The following is a 7,745-nucleotide window of genomic DNA, read 5'->3' as shown; positions in this document are numbered from 1 at the left end:
CAGGAAGTTACCTTGGAAATGAGAATGGCTCCTTTTTGTCATTAAAATGTAAGATGAGGAGGCCACCACTGCCCTCAGGGAAGGGAGGACACCTGTTGTGTCTGAACAAAGCTGGCTCTTCCTAATATCCCTTGGGAGGCAGAGCTGGAAGGAGGGATGGTGGGGAAGTTTGCAAGGGGCTTTGTATTAGTTTGCCAGGATGTCATACCAAAGTACCACAGACTGTGTGGCTAAAACTATAGAAATTATTTTTTTCACAGTTATGGAGGCTACAAGGTCAACATCAAGGTGCCAGCAGGGTTGGTTTCCTCTGAGGTCTTTTTCCTTGGCTTGCAAAGGCCATCCTCATCTCCCTGTGTCTTCACACGGTCTTCCCTCTCTGCGTGTCTGTGTCCTAAACTTTTCTTATAAGGGAGCCAGTCCTATTGGATTAGGGCCTACCCATATGACCTAATTTTACCTGAATTACCTTCTTGAAGGTCATATCTCCAAAGAGGGTCACACTCTGAGGCACTGGGGTTAGGACTTAAGCATGTGAATTTTACAGGGACGCTAGTCAGCCCATATCATTAGGCTTCCTGGGATGGGAGGGAGGAAGTGAAGAATAGAGGAGGATGGAGGTGATGTGGCTGGTGGGGTACCCCGAGCTGTTGATGTTCTGAGGCATTAGGACCTCACTGGCACACTGGACTATCCTGACTGAGGTTCCCTGGCTGGAGGACGCCAAGAAGCCCAAAGGTCAACACACGAGGGAGGTAGGAGGCCTGGGCTGGTGACCTGGGCTCACCAGTGGGGACTAGAGGCTGGTGTGTGGGGGTACAGGGAGTGGGGCAAGGGCTAGAGTCAAGGTAGGGAGGAGAGCTGTGGCTGGATGGTCTTCCAGCTATGCGTATGGAACTGGCTGAGCATGTGGATGTCAGTCAAAAGAACTGCAACCCTGGAGCCCAAGCTGGGGCAATACAGACTGTGTAGAGGCCTGTACAGCTAAGGTCTCTGCACACAGCTGGACCAGCTGCATATGACATTGGTTGTATCCTGCAGTCATGTGACTGTATGAGTACAGCGCTCCTGGAGTTGAGCTGCAGGTGGGCACTGTGGCTCTGACCCTAGAGGAGGAGCATTCATGCAAGTCTGAAGGACCTGTTCTCTTTCTTTCTCTCTCCTTCCTTCCTTCCTTCCTTCCTTCCTCCCTCTCTTTCTCTCTCTCTTTCTTTCTTTCTTTCTTTCTTTCTTTCCTTTCTTCCTTTCTCTCTCTTTCTTTCTTTCTTCTTTATCTCCTTTCTTCTCTCTCTCTTTCTTTCTTCTTTCTTTCTTTCTCTTCTTCCTTCCTTCCTTCCTCCCTCCCTCCCTCCCTTCTTTCCTTCCTTCCTTCCCTTCCTTCTTTCCCTTTCTTTCCTTTCTTTCTTCTTTTTCTTTCTTTTTTTTATTAGAGGCAGGGTCTTAGTCATCCAGGCTGTAGTATAATGCCGTGATCATAGCTCACTGCAGCCTCACACTCCTGGGCTCAAGGGATCCTCCTGCCTCAGCTTCCTGAGTAGCTAGGAATATAGGTGTGTGCTACCATGCCTGGCTATTTGTTTTTCTTTATTTTTGTAGAGACAGGGTCTCACTATGTTGCCCAGGTTGGTCTTGAACTCTTGGCTTCAAGCAAATCTCCTGCCTTGGCCTACTAAAGTGCTGGGATTACAGGTGTGAGCCACTGCACCCAGCCGCAGAACCATTTTTAATGGTGACACGATGTGGCAGCCACAGAAACCATAATAGGAGTGGGAGCTGAGCAGATTCGTGTTTTTACTCTACCAGGCATTTGGAAGCAGGATTGACCTCCTAAGTCTGATTAAGGCCCAGGAATATTGGGAGATGGGGTTAGAGAAAGGCCAAAGGAGGAATTTTATTTCCAGATAAGGTGGGACTTGAGTGATTAAAAAATAGAAGGAATATGACTGGTTTGTGCTGTAAGCTGGTTAAATGTGTCATGCCAGTCATATTAAGATCTCCTTGTAGAGAACAAACACTTTTCTGGAAGAGGATTTAAATACCTACTTTTGGAATTTTGGTTCAAAATTTGACCCATTATACCTCCAAAACTATTTCTGTTTTATCAATAGGTTAGAGATTCATTTGCTAGCACTTTGATGGATGCTGAAACAGAAGTACGGGACTCAAGAAACTTATTAATGAAGAAGAAGAAGCCTGGGTTATTAAGTTAACCCTGTCCCATATACTAATTGGTTCCCTTCAGTAAGGAAATACTCTGTCTTAGGGTAGGTTTATCAGAAGCAGACCCTGAGACAGGCATCCATGGGAAACTGGTTTATTAAGGAGGTGCATCCAGAAGCAACCGAAGGGATGGGGAAGCAGGGCAGAGTGGGAAACGTCACGAGGTGATCCTAGGCAGAGTCCCAGCCTCTACTTGGTCCCACAGGGTGCTCTAGAAAGTGTCACACCTCAGACGGTGTCCTGACTGCAGGCAGTGGAGCTGCGCTTTCATAATCCCCAAACAGTCATTCTTTGTTCAAGGGCCTCCAGGCACTTCTAGGTTTTTGCTCATGTGGGCAGAGTGCTGCAGTGGCCCTTAGACAGTCAGTCCTCTTAAGGGAGAGGCATGTGTGGTTGTTAGAAGCGAAGCGACACAGCAGTTGGTGACAGGGTGTGGGAAAAGGGGAAAAGGAAGGTCCTTGGGGTCTGGGCAGAGCTCTGTCCACTGTTCCACTTCACTGCTGAACAGCTGGCGTGCTATATGTTGCCTCCTCTCCCCTGGATCTGTTTGAAGAGCTGATTCAGAGTGTAGCATGAATCTTGGGTCAGAGCCATTGAGGCTGAGGGTGGCTCTTTGACTTACCAGCTTTGTGACCTTGGGCAGATGACTCTGACCTTCATTTTTCTCACTGGCAGGATGAGAATGATAATTCCTCCCTCACAGGGGGTTGTAGAGATAAAAGAGGCAGCGCCTGCTAAGCACCGGGTCCCTGCTTGGCCCACCACAGGGATGTGTGACATGCCCACTCCCTTTCCCTACTCCTCCCTCTCTCTTTTTAGGGAAGAACAAGTTTCACCATGTCTGCTGAAAAGTTCCTGCAACCTGCTGACTTTGTTTATGCACCGTTCTGGTGAAGGTAACAATTTAGATGGCAAATTGCACTGCCAGAGCCAAGGAGTTGGTGTATTAATTCCTGACTATTTACTGTGACAGGTTTAAAGCTCAATATCTCAAGGAGTGCTGGAGCTCCCACTCCGCTGCATACAGAATTGCAAAGATGCTACACCTTGCTGCTTCCTGGCAGCATCGAGCAGTTCATGGAGCTACGAGTTTCCATCATCTCCTCCACTCTGAGGGTCTGGCAGCAAGATCCTGGGAGGACCCACAGTGCCGTCTGACCTTAACCTGTATCCTCTCCTAGGAGCCCAGGGTGAGCCACCAGCCCTAGGCTAGGGGAGCCCACCCTTTCCTTCTTAGGGAGCACAGGTAAGCCACTCCTTAATGCTGTGTAGCTCTGTATCAGTTGACCATGGAGTGAAAGTGACACCTGTCTCAGTCTGGTCACGGGGTCATGCAGCCCAGAGTTGACTTGGGAGGCAGCATTGATGAAACCTTTGTCTTTCTCCTTCAATTCAGGCCTCGGGCAAACGTCCATGTTATGTGGTATCCTCCCCATACTGCAGGTTGGAATACTGAGGCTTGAATGAGCTCTCACAGCCAGTGAGAGATAGAATCCAATATTGAACTGATGTTTTTCTGACTCTAGAGTAGGAGACACCAGTCCGCATGCCTCTCCTTTTTCCTTGCCCTGCTGCCTGTAGGTCTGTGTGGAGAAAAGCAACCAAAGGTCCTTCCTACATCACATGAGGCTTTTCAGAGAGACTGGGGAACTCCACACGTGCTTCATGCTTCCATTCCCCTGGTAGATACCTTTTCCTATCCTCTGCCCCACTTCAGAAAATTAAATGATTATAGAGCAATCTGATGAGTGCGTTTTATTCCTTGGGCACCATCTCAGAGGCTCACCCCGTCTCCTGAGCAGCATATTAAAGCTTTTCTTCCCAAGAAATTACTTAGATTTAATGGAAGAATTTTCTTCCCAGAATTTCTCATTTTGTGTAAAGTAGCACCCATGCCTGGGGGTTGTTGGGAGGTAGATGTGTTTAGTGGGGTGCCTGGTGCCTAGTGAGTCCTCTGTGACTGTACATGATTCTAGTCACTGTCAGCCTCCTCAGGTGGGGTGCTGTTTGTGTCTCCAATGAGCAGGAGGATGCACTTCACTTCAAATCTGAACTGAGTTGTGGAAAGGTAATTATGAAACACAGGTTCTCTGTGACAGCTGAGGCCAAAGAGGAATTGTTTCAGCAGCACTCTCCAATAGAACCACACACTGTCCAACACACTAGCCACTAGGCACATGCGGCTATTGAGCACTTGAAGCCTGGGGAGTGCAAATAAGAACTCAAAATTTCAATTTTAATTCATTTAAATTTAGCTGCATGTGGCTAGTGGCTACTGATTTGAACAGCACAGATGTAGCCCTCATTTTTCAGTGACTGATGGAAGGTATAAGAACTTTAACCATTGCACATATAAATACTCGAACATGATTTATTGCTAGAATATACGCCCCAGTGAAGATAACAAACATGGTAGTGGGGTAACAAAAGATTTGCTGATCATTCCTTGGAGGTAACATGCTAAGACAAACACTAATAACTAATTCCTGACATCATGTTGGTAAAGGACTCCTACAGAAGGACTATGATAGTCACATGTGTTTAAGTTAGGCTGGCGATGTTCTCAATCTCAAAGTGAAATGGGAGTGAGGGAATTTGGGCCCCTCTGAATCCAAATACTATAGGCAAGTTTCCATTAATGTTTCTCTTAGACACAGTCCAAACCATCCCTTAAAAATATACAATGTGCAATAAATGCCCTTACCTTTTAACTTAGTAACTCAATTTACAGGAATTTATACTGAAAAAATAACTCCCAAGTAAGGAAATAAAATTTTATGCACAAAGATATTAATTATAGTGATACTTACATTGGTAGACCCTTGGAAACAAGCCACATGTTCATAAGAGAAGGGCTAAAGAACTACACAATTAAATATTGGAAACAAATCAAATGATTAAGAAGAAAATGGCTAAGAAATTACATGATATCAATGTAATAGAATATTCTGTAACCCTTAAAGTCATATTTATAAGGGTAAGGTTTTAAAAAGCAGAATTGTATATACAGAAAGTTCTCAAGTGTTTTAAAATGCATAGAAAAAAGACAAAATGAATGAAGTGTTCCAATAGACTTCTGCCTCTGGGAAGATGTAGTAGAAATACTTACACTTTTTCTCCCACTAAGCAAAGTAAAAACTCTGGACAGCATATATGAAACAAACACAAGAAGACTCTGAAAGATGGGGAAAAGCAGGCAGATCAGCTAGAGACCTCTAGACCCAACAAATGATTTGTTGGTGAGTTCTCTGGATATTCTTTTTGTCTCATATATACCAAACTCGGAGCTGAAGAAGCTGGCAACCCAGAAACACCAATGGGTACAAATTTTAAAAAACCCCAACAAAAGCCCGATCTCTTCAGCTAAAGGACCAGGAAGAAGGCAGACTATCAACACAACACATTTTTAGATAATAACTCCATTACTCCAGCCACCACAGAAAACGTGTCTCCCCATCCCAACTCATGCAAGCAAAAGCTGAATGGGAGCCTAGATTTCCACCTTCTTGAGACTGTAATGAGGCATTTCAACACCCCATCAGGGTGGTGTCAGAGAAGGCCAAATAGGGAGCTGGGACTTTCACCCCCACCAGACAGTAATGAGAACTTCCTCCCCATCGAAAACAGAAGATTTAGATAAGAGATAGAGATTTACAGAAAGAAAGTGTACAGGTTTCAATAGAAAATCACCTGTAATACCAAGAACCAGGACAATATCAACTGAATGAAAAAGGCAATCAATAGATGCCAACATAATCAACCAGTAGGATGTAATAGACATTTACAGAACACTTCACCTGGACAGCAGAATACACATTCTTTTCAAGTGCACTTGGAACACAGACCAAGATGGACTCCATCCTGGGCTGTTGCAGCAAACCTCCACAAATGTAAAGGAACTGAAATCAGAAAGAGTGTATTCACTGATCACACTGAAATCAAACTGGCAATCAGCAAACAGAAAGATAACCAAGAAATCTCCAAGTACCGGGAAACTAAACAATGCACTTCTAAATTACCTGTGGGTTAAAGAGGAAGTCTCAGGGGGAAATAAAAAAAATGCATTGAACTGAATGAAAATGAAAATACAACATGCCAACATGGTGGGACATAGCTGAAACAGTGCTGAAAAGGGAATTTCCAGCACTAAATGAATACACTCGAAAAGAGGAGAAGTCTCAAATCAATAATCTAGCTCCCATCTCAAGAACCTAGAAGAAGAAGAGCAAAATAAACTCAAAGCAAGTTGCAGGAAGAAAATAATAATGATAGAGCAGAAGTCAATAAAATTTAAAACAACAATAGAAAAAATGAATAAAACAAAGAGATGATCCTTTGAAAAAAATCAATAAAATTGATACACCTCTGGTAAAATTGACAAAAAAGAAAGAGAGGAGACACAAATGACCAATATCAGGAATGAAACAGGGGATATCACTACAGATCCTGAGGATATAAAAAATAATAAGGGAATACTACAAGTAACTTTACACACAAACATTTGACAACTTAGAGGAAATGAACCTCTCTTTACAAACACAAACTATCACAACTCACTTAACATTAGGAGAAAAGGCCAATTTGAACAGCCTTTTAAGTATTAAGAAAATTGGATTCATAATTTAAAAATTCTCAAAAAAGAAATCCCTAGGTCCAGATGTTTTCACCAGAGAAAGCTACCAAATATTTAAAGCAATTTTATACAAATTTATTCCAGAAAATAGGAGAGGAGAGAACACTTCCTGATTCATTTTATGAGGCTAGTATTATCCTGATACCAAAATCAAAGACTTTACTAAAAAAAGAAAACTACTGATCAATATATCTCATGAGTATAAATGCAAAATCCTTAGCAAGTTATTAGCAAACAGAATTTAGTGATATATAAGAAAAATTTTATACCAGAATAAAATAAAGTTTATTCCAGGGATGCAAGGATGATTCAATATTCAAAAATCATTCCATATAATCATCACATTAGTAAGCTAAAGAAGTAAATCACACAATCATGTCAATTAATGCAGAAAAAAATTTGACAAAATTTAATATCCATTTATGATTAAAAACAACTCAGAAAACTAGCAATAGAGGAAACCTCCTCAACTCAAGAAAGAGAACCTACAACACCCCCACAATTAACCTAATATTTACTAATGGACTGAACATTTTACCCCTAAATTTAGGAAGAAGGCAGGCATGTCTGCTTTCACCACTCTAATTCCACATTGTGTTGGAATTTCTAGCCAGTAAAATAAAACAAGAAGAGGCAATAAAAGGCATTCAGGTAGAAAAGGAAAAAATGAAATGGTTCCTACTTGCAAATGGCATGACTGTCCACACAGAAAATTCCCAGGAAAATACAAAAAAGAAAACCTCCTACAACTAAAAAGTAAGTTTATTGAGGCCACAGGATACAGAATAAATATACAAAAATTGATCGTGTTTTTATACACTAGCAATAAACATGTGACCCCTGAAATTAAAAGTATAATACCATTTGTAATTGCTCAGAAAAAAATGAAATA

At 42.4% G+C, this 7,745-nt stretch overlaps 1 long non-coding RNA gene across 1 annotated transcript; it reads left to right on the top strand.

The window, feature by feature from the left end:
* The first annotated feature begins 652 nt into the window (after positions 1 to 652).
* Positions 653 to 4,015, top strand: LOC117077406. The gene is made up of 3 exons (XR_004434760.1): positions 653 to 755; positions 3,194 to 3,410; positions 3,802 to 4,015. It is a non-coding gene; the product is annotated as an uncharacterized LOC117077406 (long non-coding RNA).
* Positions 4,016 to 7,745: the final 3,730 nt, after the last annotated feature.

The sequence above is a fragment of the Trachypithecus francoisi genome, unplaced genomic scaffold, assembly GCF_009764315.1.
Source record: "Trachypithecus francoisi isolate TF-2019V2 unplaced genomic scaffold, Tfra_2.0 Lachesis_group0, whole genome shotgun sequence".
Classification (NCBI taxonomy): domain Eukaryota; kingdom Metazoa; phylum Chordata; class Mammalia; order Primates; family Cercopithecidae; genus Trachypithecus; species Trachypithecus francoisi.
The sequence above is the reverse complement of the archived record's forward strand: the minus strand, read 5'-3'. Positions and strand labels throughout refer to the sequence as shown.